This window comes from Equus quagga, chromosome 10 (genome assembly GCF_021613505.1).
Source record: "Equus quagga isolate Etosha38 chromosome 10, UCLA_HA_Equagga_1.0, whole genome shotgun sequence".
Lineage (NCBI taxonomy): Eukaryota > Metazoa > Chordata > Mammalia > Perissodactyla > Equidae > Equus > Equus quagga.
The window spans coordinates 66,089,436-66,101,060 of NC_060276.1; the positions used below are offsets into that span (position 1 = coordinate 66,089,436).

Here is an 11,625-nt window from a genome sequence, read left to right on the forward strand (position 1 = left end):
AGTGAAACTCTCACTGTTTGCAGACATGATTTTATATATAGAAAACCCTGAAGAATCCATCGGAAAACTATTAGAAATAATGAACAACTACAGCAAAGTTGCAGGATACAAAGTCAACTTTCAAAAATCAGTGGCTTTTATATATTCCAATAATGAACTAACAGGATGGGAACTCAAGAATACAATCCCATTTATAATCGCATCAAAAAGAATAAAATATCTAGGAATAAATTTAACCAAGGAGGTGAAAGACGTATACAAGGAAAACTATAAGACATTACTGAAAGAAATTGATAATGACATAAAGAAATGGAAAGATATTCCATGCACGTGGATCAGAAGAATAAACATAGTTAATATGTCCACACTACCTAAAGCTGTCTAGAGATTGAACACAATCCCAGTCAGAATCCCAATGACATTCTTCACAGAAATAGAACAAAGAATCTTATAATTTATATGGAGCAACAAAAGACCTCGAATAGCCAAAGCAATCCTGAGAAACAAGACAAAGCTGGTGGCATCACAATCCCAGACTTTAAAATATACCACAAAGCTATGGTAATCAAAACAGCACGGTACTGGTACAAAAACAGGCACACAGATCAATGGAACAGAATTGAAAGCCCAGAAATAAAACCACACATCTACAGATATCTAATCTTCAACAAACAAGGCAAAAACATACAATGGAGAAAGGAAAGCCTGTTCAATAAATAGTGTTGGGAAAAGTGGACAGACACATGCAAAAGAAGGAAAGTTCACCATTATCGTTCTCCACACACAAAAATAGATTCAAAATGGACCAAAGACTTGAAGGTAAGACCTGAAACCATAAAACTTCTGGAAGAAAATATAGGTAGTACACTCACTGACATCCGCCTTAAAAGGATCTTTTCGAATACCGTGTGTACTTGGAAAAGGGAAGCAAAAGAAAAAATAAAAAGTGGTACTTCATCAGACTAAAGAGCTTCTGGAAGGCAAAGGAAACCAGGATCAAAACAAAAAAACAACCCACCAACTGGGAAAAAATATTTGCAAATCATGTATCTGACAAAGAGTTAATCTCCATAATACATGAAGAACTCATACACCTGAGCTATGAAAAAACAAACAATCCAATCAAAAAAGGGGCAGAATGGTTAAGTACACACGCTCTGCTTTGGCGGCCCAGGGTTTCACCGGTTCGGATCCTGGGCACAGACATGGCACTGCTCATCAAGCCATGCTGAGGCGGCATCCCACATGCTGCAACTGGAAGGACCCACAACTAAAAGTACACAACTATGTACCGGGGGGCTTTGGGGAGAAAAATAAAATCTTTAAAAAAAAAATGGGCAGAGGATAGGAACAAATATTTTTCCACAGATGGTATACAGATGGGCAATAGGCACATGAAAAGATGCTCAACATCACTAATCATAAGGTAAACTCAAATCAAAACTACACTTAGATCTCACCTTATGCCCGTTACAATGGTTATAATCACCAAGACAAAAAATAAATGTTGGAGAGGTTGTGGAGAAAAGGGGACCCTCATTCACTGCTGGCAGGAATGCAAACTGGTGCAGCCACTATGGAAAACAGTATGGAGATTTCTCACGAAACTAAAATAGAAATACCATATGATCCAGCCACCCCACTACTGGGTGTTTATCCGAAGAACTTGAAATAAACAATACAAAGAGGCTTATGCACCCCTATGTCCATTGCAGTGTTATTCACAATAGCCAAGACGTGGAAGCAACCCAAGTGCACATTGACAGATGATTGGACAAAGAAGATGTGGTGTATATATATATACAATGGAATACCACTCAGCCGTAAACAAAGACAAAATCGTCCCATTCGCAATCACATGGATGGACCTTGAGGGTATTATGTTAAGTGAAATAAACCAGACAGAGAAAGACAAACACCATATGATTTCACTTATTTGTGGAACATGAACAAACTTATGGATAAAGAGAACAGTTTAGTGGTAACCAGGGGGAAGGGGGATTGTGGGTGGGCACAAGGGGTGAAGAGGCACACTTATATGGTGACCGACAAATAATAATGTACAACTGAAATTTCACAGTGTTGCAAAATATCATGACCACAATAAAAAAAAATCAAAAAAACAAATGGAAAAAAGATAATAAAATAAAAATGTCCAAAATGAAAGATAAAGAAAGAATCCTAAAAGCTGCAAGAGAAAGGCAACAACTGACATACAAAGGAAACCCCATAAGGCTATCAGCTGATTTCTTAGCAGAAAGCTTACAGGCTAGAAGGGAGTGGCAGGATATATTTAAAATGCTGAAAGGAAAAAACCTACAGACAAGAATACTCTACCCCTCAAGGTTATTGTTCAGAATGGAAGGAGAGATAAACAGGTTCCCAGACAAGCAAATCTAAAGGAGTTTATCACCAAGACCCCAGCTGTACAAGAAATGCTAAAGGGACTGATTTAAGTGCGAAAGAGAAGAAGGCCACAAATAGGAATTAGAAAATTATTCAAAAAAATAAGGCGGGCTGGCCTAGTGGCACAGCAGTTAAGTTCGCACATTCTGCTTCGCCGGTTCAGATCCTGGGTGTGGACATGGCACCGCTTGGCAAGCCATGCTGTGGTAGGCGTCCCACACATAAAGTTGAGGAAGATGGGCACAGATGTTAGCTCAGGGCCAGTCTTCCTCAGCAAAAAGAGGAGGATTGGCAGCAATTAGCTCAGGGCTAATCTTCCTCAAAAAAAAATAATAATAATAATAAGGCACTAAAGTCACTGGTAAAAGCAAAAATACAGTAAAGGTAGCAGGTCAAAAGACAAAAGTACTAAAATTACCTATTCCGTGATAAGAGGGTAATGGAAACACACACAGAAAAAGAGGTTAGAAATGATATAAAACCCTAAAGAATCCACCAAAAAACTTTTAGAAATAGTCAATGAATTTGGTCAAGTTGCAGCATACAAGATCAACATCCAAAAGTCACTTGTGTTCCTATACACTAACAAGGAATTAGCAGAAAGAGAAATTAAGAATATAATCGCATTTACAATTGCAACCAAAAGAATAAAATACCTAGGAACAAACTTAACCAGAGGTGAAAGATCTGTACACTGAAAACTATAAAACATTGTTGAAAGAAATTGAAGAAGACACAAAGAAATGGAAAGATATTCTGTGCTCTTGGATTGGAAGAATTAACATAGTTAAAATGTCCATACTTCCTAAAGCAAGCTACAGATTCAATGCAATCCCTATCAAAATTCCAACAACATTTTTCACGGAAATAGAACGAAGAATCCTAAAATTTATATAGAACAACAAAAGACCACTGAATAGTCAAAGGTACCCTGAGATAAAAGAACAAAGCTGGAGGTATCACACTCCCTGATTTCAAAATACACTACAAAGCTACAGTGACCAAAACATGGTACTGGCACAAAAACAGACACATAGATCAATGGAACAGAATCAAGAGCCCAGAAATAAACCCACACATCTATGGACAGCTAATTTTCAACCAGGAAGCCAAGAATATACAATGGAGAAAGGAAATTCTCTTCAATAAATGCTGTTGGGAAAACTAGACAGCCACATGCAAAAGAATGAAAGTAGACCATTATCTTACATCATACACAAAAATTAACTCAAAATGGATTAAATACTTGAATGTAAGACATAAAACTTCAAGAAGAAAACATAGCCAGTACACTCTTCAACATTGGTCTTAGCAGCATATTTTCAATACCATGTCTGACTTTGCAAAGGGAACAATAGAAGAAATAAACGAATGGGACTACATCAAAGTAAAAATATTCCACACAGCAAAGGAAACCAAAGACAACTTAACAATTGGAAGAACATATTTGTAAACCATATATCTGATAAGGGATTAATATCCAAAATATATAAAGAACTCATACATCTCAACAACAAAAAACCTAACTACCCAATTAAAAAGTGGGCAAAAGATCTGAACAGACATTTCGCCAAAGAAGATATACAGATGGCCAACAGGCACATAAAGAGATGTTCAACATCATTAACTATCAGGGAAATGCAAATCAAAACTACAATGAGATATCACCTCACTCTCGTAAGAGTGACTATAATTAACAAGACAGGAAACAATAAGTGTTGGAGAGGATGTGGAGGAAAGGGAACTCTCGTACACTGCCGGTGGGAGTGCAAACTGGTGCAGCCACTATGGAAAACAGCATGGAGATTCCTCAAAAAATTAAGCATAGAAATACCATATGATCCAGCTATTCCACTGCTGGGTATTTATCCAAAGAACTTGAAAACACAAATGCGTAAAGATAGATGCACCTCCATGTTCACGGCAGTGTTATTCACAATAGCCACGATTTGGAACCAACGTAGGTGTCCATCAGGGGCCGAATGGATAAAGAAGGTGTGCTATATGTACACAATGGAATACTACTCAGCCATAAGAAACAATGAAATCCAGCCATTTGTGACAATGTGGATAGACCTTGAGGGTATTATGCTAAGTGAAATAAGTCAGGGAGAGAAAGTCAAATACACCTATGATCTCACTCACAAGTAGATTTAAAAACAACAACAAACAATTACATGTAAACAGATATTGGATTGGTGGTTACCAGAGGGGCAGGATGGAGGGAGGAGGGTGAAAGGGGTTATTAGGCACATGTGTGTCGTGATGGATTTTTGTTAGTCTTTGGGTGGTGAACATGATGTAATCTACACAGGAATAGAAATATAATGATGTACACCTGAAATTTATATAATGTTATAAACCAATGTTATCACAATAAATAAAAATAAAGAACTAAAAGCGAATGAAGATACTAAATATAAAAATATGTGAGATGCAGTTACAGTAGTAGTGCTAAGAGAGTTGTAACACTAAATGCTTACATCAGAAAACAGGACAGGTCTCAGAGCAAGAATCTAAGTTTCCACCTCAAGGAACTGGAAAAAGAAGAGCAAAACAAGCCCAAAGTAAGCAGAAGGAAGGAAATAATAAAGATAAGAGCAGAAATCAGCAAAATTGAAAACCAAAAGCAAAATCCAGCTCTGTGAAAAGATCAATAAAACTGTGTGAATCTACATTATCTAAAAGTGAAAGTTTAACAAGTAAATAAAAATAATAAAGAAATCATTTTTAAGCATTAAAAAAGCACAAACTATTATTGGAAATATAAACAGTACTCAAATGTCACCTTTCCTAATTATCTTATTTAAAATTACACCGCCACACTTATATCAGTCAGGGTTCTCCAAAGAAACAGAAACAAAAGGAGATTGTGTACATATATAGACGGAGATTATATACATATATATATACATATATATATATATATATATATATATATATATACACAGAGAGTGAGAGAGAGAGATTTATGTTAACAAATTGGCACATGTGATTGTGAGGCCTGGCAAGTCTGAAATCTGTAGGACAGGCTGGCAGGCTGGAAACTCAAGCAGGACCTGATGTTATAGTCTTGAGTTGGAAATCTAGGGCAAACTAGCAGGGTGGAAATTTGGCAGAATGTGACGCCTCAGTCTTGAGGCAGAATTTTTTCCTCCAGAAAATCTGCTTTTGCTCTTAACAGCCTGCAACTAATTGGATGAAGCTCATCCACATTATCAGGGGTAATCTCCTTTACTTCAAGTAAAAATTTATTGCAGATTTTAACTACGTCTATAATACACCATCACAACACCTAGATCAGTATTTGATTGAATAACTGGGTACTATAAACTAGCCAAGTTGACACATAAAATGAACCATCACAGTCCACCCCTTGTCCAATTGGCACCCATACACATATGTCTAAATAAAGACATATAACAAAGTCATACTTCCACCTAACATGACACAACTATCCTATGTACAACCGAAAAAGTGCTAACCCTTACCCTATAAGAGGATGCAAAGTACTTAAGTGATGTTCACTCTTTTCCTTGATATCTTGGAACTTAAATGATGTGATATAAAGTTAACTATTATTAATACATCCTATATTATATGATAAGGGGATAACGGGAGAGAAAAAAGATATTTGACATAAATATACACACAAATACATTCATAATAAAATAAGAAAGAAATACGCATAACAATTGCAGCCCTCATTTCTGCAAGTGGTCACATGGTCATAGCTGGTATTTTTAATTATCTTCTTTCACTACCCATTCCATATTCCCTTTGTCCTTAGCAAGCACCTCAGCTGATTGTGGTTCTTTGCCTGCCTGATGGAGTGACCCAAACTTTCATTCCTGAAAGGTCTGAGCTGTCAGTAGTTCTGCTGAATTGGGTTATTGTAGCTTTCCATTGATTTTCATCACAAGCATGGTAGTACTAAAAGATGCCCTAAGGAATCTACTGTGTTCCAGACATGCTTTTCCTTACCTCCATTGTCTAGTAGCAGCCCAATTTCTTCTTGGTAATCAGGATCAATTACCACAGCCAATAGAGCATCTCCCTTCACTTCCTGTTGACTCAGAGGCATGAGGAACCCAAAGTGATGAGGTGACAGTCTTAACTTCAGGTTCAGTGGAGTCATTGTTGAATCTCCTGGTGGAAGCATTCCACCCTTTGGAAGTAAGACCTCTAGATCAGCAGAACATAAGTACACATAGACAGAAGCCCAAAATTTGCTGGTGGATAACTAGGATAATACTAAGTGGTGCCACTCCCATTTCCATCCTTTGATTCCTGGACCCGTGAATTTTGACTGTGGAAGGAATACCACCATATACTGGATGCTGATTTAGAGTATGTACAACTTCCTGGAGAACATGCCTCAGCCCTGCAAAGCATTGCCACCTAGTTGGTGCTGTAACTAAGCCTTCAAAAGGCCATTCCATGGTTCTATCAATCCAGCCGCTTCAGGATGATGGGGAAATGGTAAGACCAGTGAATTCCATGAGTATGGACCCATTGCTGCACTTTGTGTACTATGAAATGAGTTCCTTGATCAGAAGCAATGTTGTGTGGAATACATGGTGGTGGATAAGGCATTCTGTAAGTTCACAGATGGCAGTTTTGGCAGAAGCATTGTGTTCCAGGAAGGCAAATCCATATCCAAAGTGTCTATTCCAGTAAGAATAAAATGCTTCCCTCTCTATGATGAAAGTGGTTGAGTGTTATCAACCTGCCACCAGATAACTGGCTTGATTACCCCAGGGAATTGTGCCATATCAGAGACTAGGTAAATGGTTTCTGCTGCTGACAGATTGAGCACTCAGCAGTGGCAGTAACCAGGTCAGCCAAGATGAGTGGAAGTTCATGTTGCTGAGCCCACGCACAACTTTCATCCCTACCACCATGGCCACTTTGTTCATGAGCCCCTCGGGCAATGACAGAAGTGGCTGAGGAAAGTGACTGACTGCTATCCACAGAACGGGTCATCCTATCCACTTAATTATAAAAATCCTTTTCTGCTAAGGTCACTCTCGTGAGCATTCACATGGGACACAAATGGCTTCAAGGTTTTTTGCCCATTACAAGAGGTATACCTACATACTCTTCCCCAGACCTCCTCGTCACCAATGTTCCAATCATGTTCCTTCCAAGTCTCTGATCGTCCATCTAAATCATTGGTTACAGTCTATGGATCGATATACACTCATACCTCCGGTCATTTCTCTTTCCAAGTAAAAATGAACAACCAGGTGCACTGCTCAAAGTTCTGTCCAGTAGGAAGATTTCCCTCCACCACCATCCTTCAAGGATGTCCCACAAAGGGGTTATATTGGTGGAGCTGTCCACTTTTGGGTGGTGCCTGCATATCATATGGAATCATTTGTAAATCAGGCCCAAGTTTTCCCTTCCTCAGTTAACTGATTATAGAGAACTCCCCATGAGGCTATAGGTGTGGGCTGGGAGAGAGGAAGTAATATAGCAGGGATGGGGATCATAGGCATTCAGGCCACTTCTTCAAGTAACTTATATATGCCTTCAAGGCCTGCTCAAGCCCAACCTTGTACACCACTTCCCCTGGATAGTGGAGTGCTGCTGTGCATGGCCAAAAATACGGGTTGGTGGGTCGGACAATATTCACTTCATGTGGCCCACAGTTAAGTGTTCAGTCTCTACTAAAGCCCAACAGCAAACCAAAAGCTATTTCTCAAAGGGAGAGTAGTTATCTGCAGAGAATGGCAGGGCTTTGCTTCAAAATCCTAAGGGTATGTACTGTGCTTCACTTATAAGGATCCACCAAAGGCTCCAAGCTGCACCTCTGTCTGCCACTGACACTTCAAGTGCCATTGGATCTGCTGGAACATATGGTCCAAATGGCAGAGCAGTTACACAGCAGCCTGGACCTGTTGTGAAGCCGCCTTCTATTCTGGGCCCCATGCAAAACTAGCGGCTTTTTAGGTCACTCAGTAAATGGATCAGAGCAGCATACTAAATGAACGTGTTGTCTCCAAAAATTCAAAGAGGCCCACTAGGCAATGTGCCTCTTTTTTGGTTATAGGAGGGACTAGATACAACAACTTAACCTTCACATTTGAAGGGATATTTTGATATCCCCCACACACTACTAGATCCCTAGAAATTTCATTGCTCCTAAATTTTTGTCAGATTTATTTCCCAGCTCTGGCATGTAAACGTCTTTCCAATAAGTTTAGAGTAGTTTCCACTTCTGGCTCACTAGCTCCAATCAGCATAATGTCATCAATGTAATGGACCAGTGTGGTGTCTTATAGAAGAGAAAGGCAATCAAGGTCCCTGTGATCTCAATTATGACACAGGGCTGGAGAACTGATATACCCCTGCAGCAAGACAGTCTTGCTGGCTTTGCCAGCTGAAAGCAAACTGCTTCTGGTGGTCTTTACTAACAGGCGTTGAGAAAAAAAGCATTTGCCAGATCAACAGCTGCATACCAGATATCAAGGGATGCGTTAATTTGCTCAAGCAATGAAACCACATCTGGAAAAGCAGCTGCAATTGGAGTCACCACCTGGTTATGTTTATGGTAATCCACTGTCATTCTCCAGGATCCATCTGTCTTCTGTAGAGGCCAAATAAGTGAACTGAATGGAGGTTTCACTAGGAATTACCACCCTTGCATCCTTCAAGTCATCAACGGTGACAGTAATCTCTGCAATTCCTCCAGGAATGTGGTATTGTTTTTGATTTCCTATTTTCATAGGTAGAGACAGTTCTAGTGGCTTCTACTTGGCCTTTCCTACCATAATAGCCCTCACTCCACAGGTCAGGGAACCAATGTGGGGATTCTTCCAGTTGCTGACTGTATCTATTCCAATTATGCATTCTGGGGAATTAACTAAAAGATGAGTTTGGGGACTCACTGAATCCAATATGAGATGGACTCAAGCTAAAACTCTATTGATCACTTGACATTCATAAACCCGTACTCTGACTGGTGGAACACAGTGACATTTTGGGAGTCCTGGAATTAGTGTCATTTCGGAGCTCATGTTTAATAATTCCTGAAAGTCTGACTATTTACTTTTCCCCGGTGCTCTTTTTACCACTGGAAATAGAGTCAGTAGTGTATTTCAACCTAATCAGGTTAAAGAAGCAATTCCAGAAACTCCAGAACCAATTCAGAAAACTCATCCTTAAGATTCTGTTCTTCTTGAACCAAAATCTACAACAGTCAGGGTTCTCCAGAGAAAAAGGAACAATAGGACATAATTTATATATACATACATATATATATAAATCTCCAACTTATATTTATAATAAGAGATTTAACAGAAGGAATTGGCTCACACAATTGGGACTGTTAAATCTTAAATCCATAGGGCAGGCCATCAGGATAGAGATTCTGCAGGAGGTGATGCTGTAATCTTGAGGCAGAATTCCTTCTTCTCCAGGAAACTTCAGATTTGCTCTTAATGCTTTCAACTGATTGAATGAGGCCCACCCACATTATCAAAGGTAATCTCCTTTACTTCAAGTCAACTGATTATAGATGTTAATCACATCTATAAAATACCTTCACCGCAACATCTAAATTAGTGTTTGATTAAATAACCAGGTAGTACAGCCTTATAACATACTGTATATATTGTTTAGGCATTTTGGATTTTGTCTGTCTCCCCTAACTTCAGTGTAATCTCTAGAAGGCAGGAAATTTTGCCTGCTTTGCTCACTGTTGTGTATGTAACTCCTAGAATAGTGTCTGGCACATATTGTGGAGTAAACAAATATTTGTTTGCCAAATGAATTGCTATTCAGAAAGTAATTTGGCAATATCGAGTAAAATTAAAGATATGTACAAGGATATTCATTGCAACATAGAATACCAAAAAGTTGGAAACCTGTGAAATATCCATTAATAGTGGGATGGATTTTTAAAAATTGCAGTATATTTATATAATGGAAGTCTCTTAGCTAAAATGAATTAAATACAATTACACATAGAAACATAGATAAATTTCAAAAAATATATTAAATGGAAAAAACAAGTTGCATGACATGTATACTACATATTGTAAAATTTAACAATGCACAAAATAAAACTACATAATGCTAATGAATACATATGAATGTAGGGAGGGATACTCATCAACATCAGGTTACCTGTAGGGAGGAAAGGAGATTAATGAGATAGACGGGGACTTTAATTTTATCCATAATCTCTTAATTCTTAAAAAAAACCCAACAATCTGAAGCAAATATAAAAAAGTTTAACATTCATTAAGTCTAGGTGGTAGAAACACGAGTGTCTGGTTTTTTTATGCTTTTATATATTTGAGATGATAATTGGCAATAAAAATATAACGGTAGAGAAGATCCAATTTTAAATAGCAACTTCGAAAAACTTCAGGACTAAAAAACGTGAAACATAAAAGATCTGTATAAACAAATCTTTTATACGCTTTTGAGGGACACAGAGTCTTCAATAAATGTCCTATTATTGGAAGAGGCGACTCGTAGTATAAAGATGCTATTTCTTTGGTTTATATTAATTTATAAGTTTGATTTGATCCTGTAAAGACAACAATAAGACTTTTTTATTCTAAAGCTCATATGAAAAAAAAGCTCATATCAAGAAAAACCAGAAAAATTCTGAAAAAGAAGAGTAATCAGGAGGGTAGTCTTATGGTCTTATGACATATTAAAGTATATTATAAAGATACAAAAATTAAAAGAGTTGTGTGGTATTGATATATTAACTAAATGCCCAAACCATACCTGATATCTGATCACTTCTCTCTATTCTGCTGTACCTGCCTCGTCTAAGTCACTATTGTCTCTCATCTAGATTACTACAATATCCTTGTAAATGGCCTCCCTACTCGCACTCTGTCCATTGCCCCACCATACAGTTCATTCTCCACACAGCAGCCAGAGTGATCTTTTAAAAACTTAGACCGTGTCACTCTCCTGCTAGAAACCATGAATAGATAGACACATTGGTGGAACAAAACAGAGTTCAGAAATAGGTCCAAATACATAAAAGAGATTGATATATGATAAAGGTACAATCTCATATCAATAGAGAAAAGATGAATTATTTAATCAATGGTATTGGGACAACTAGCTGGTCATTTGAAAAAACAAAATTGGATCCTAGACTCACTCTTTACCCTAAAATGAATTTTTAAAATGTTATATTGAAAAAATAAGTGAAGCTTTTCAAAACTAATTTACTCCCTTGTGTGG

At 37.9% G+C, this 11,625-nt stretch overlaps 1 pseudogene; it reads right to left on the bottom strand.

Annotated features, from left to right (window-relative positions):
* Nucleotides 1–6,134: 6,134 nt before the first annotated feature.
* LOC124245467 (uncharacterized) lies at nt 6,135–11,220 on the bottom strand (annotated as a pseudogene).
* Nucleotides 11,221–11,625: the final 405 nt, after the last annotated feature.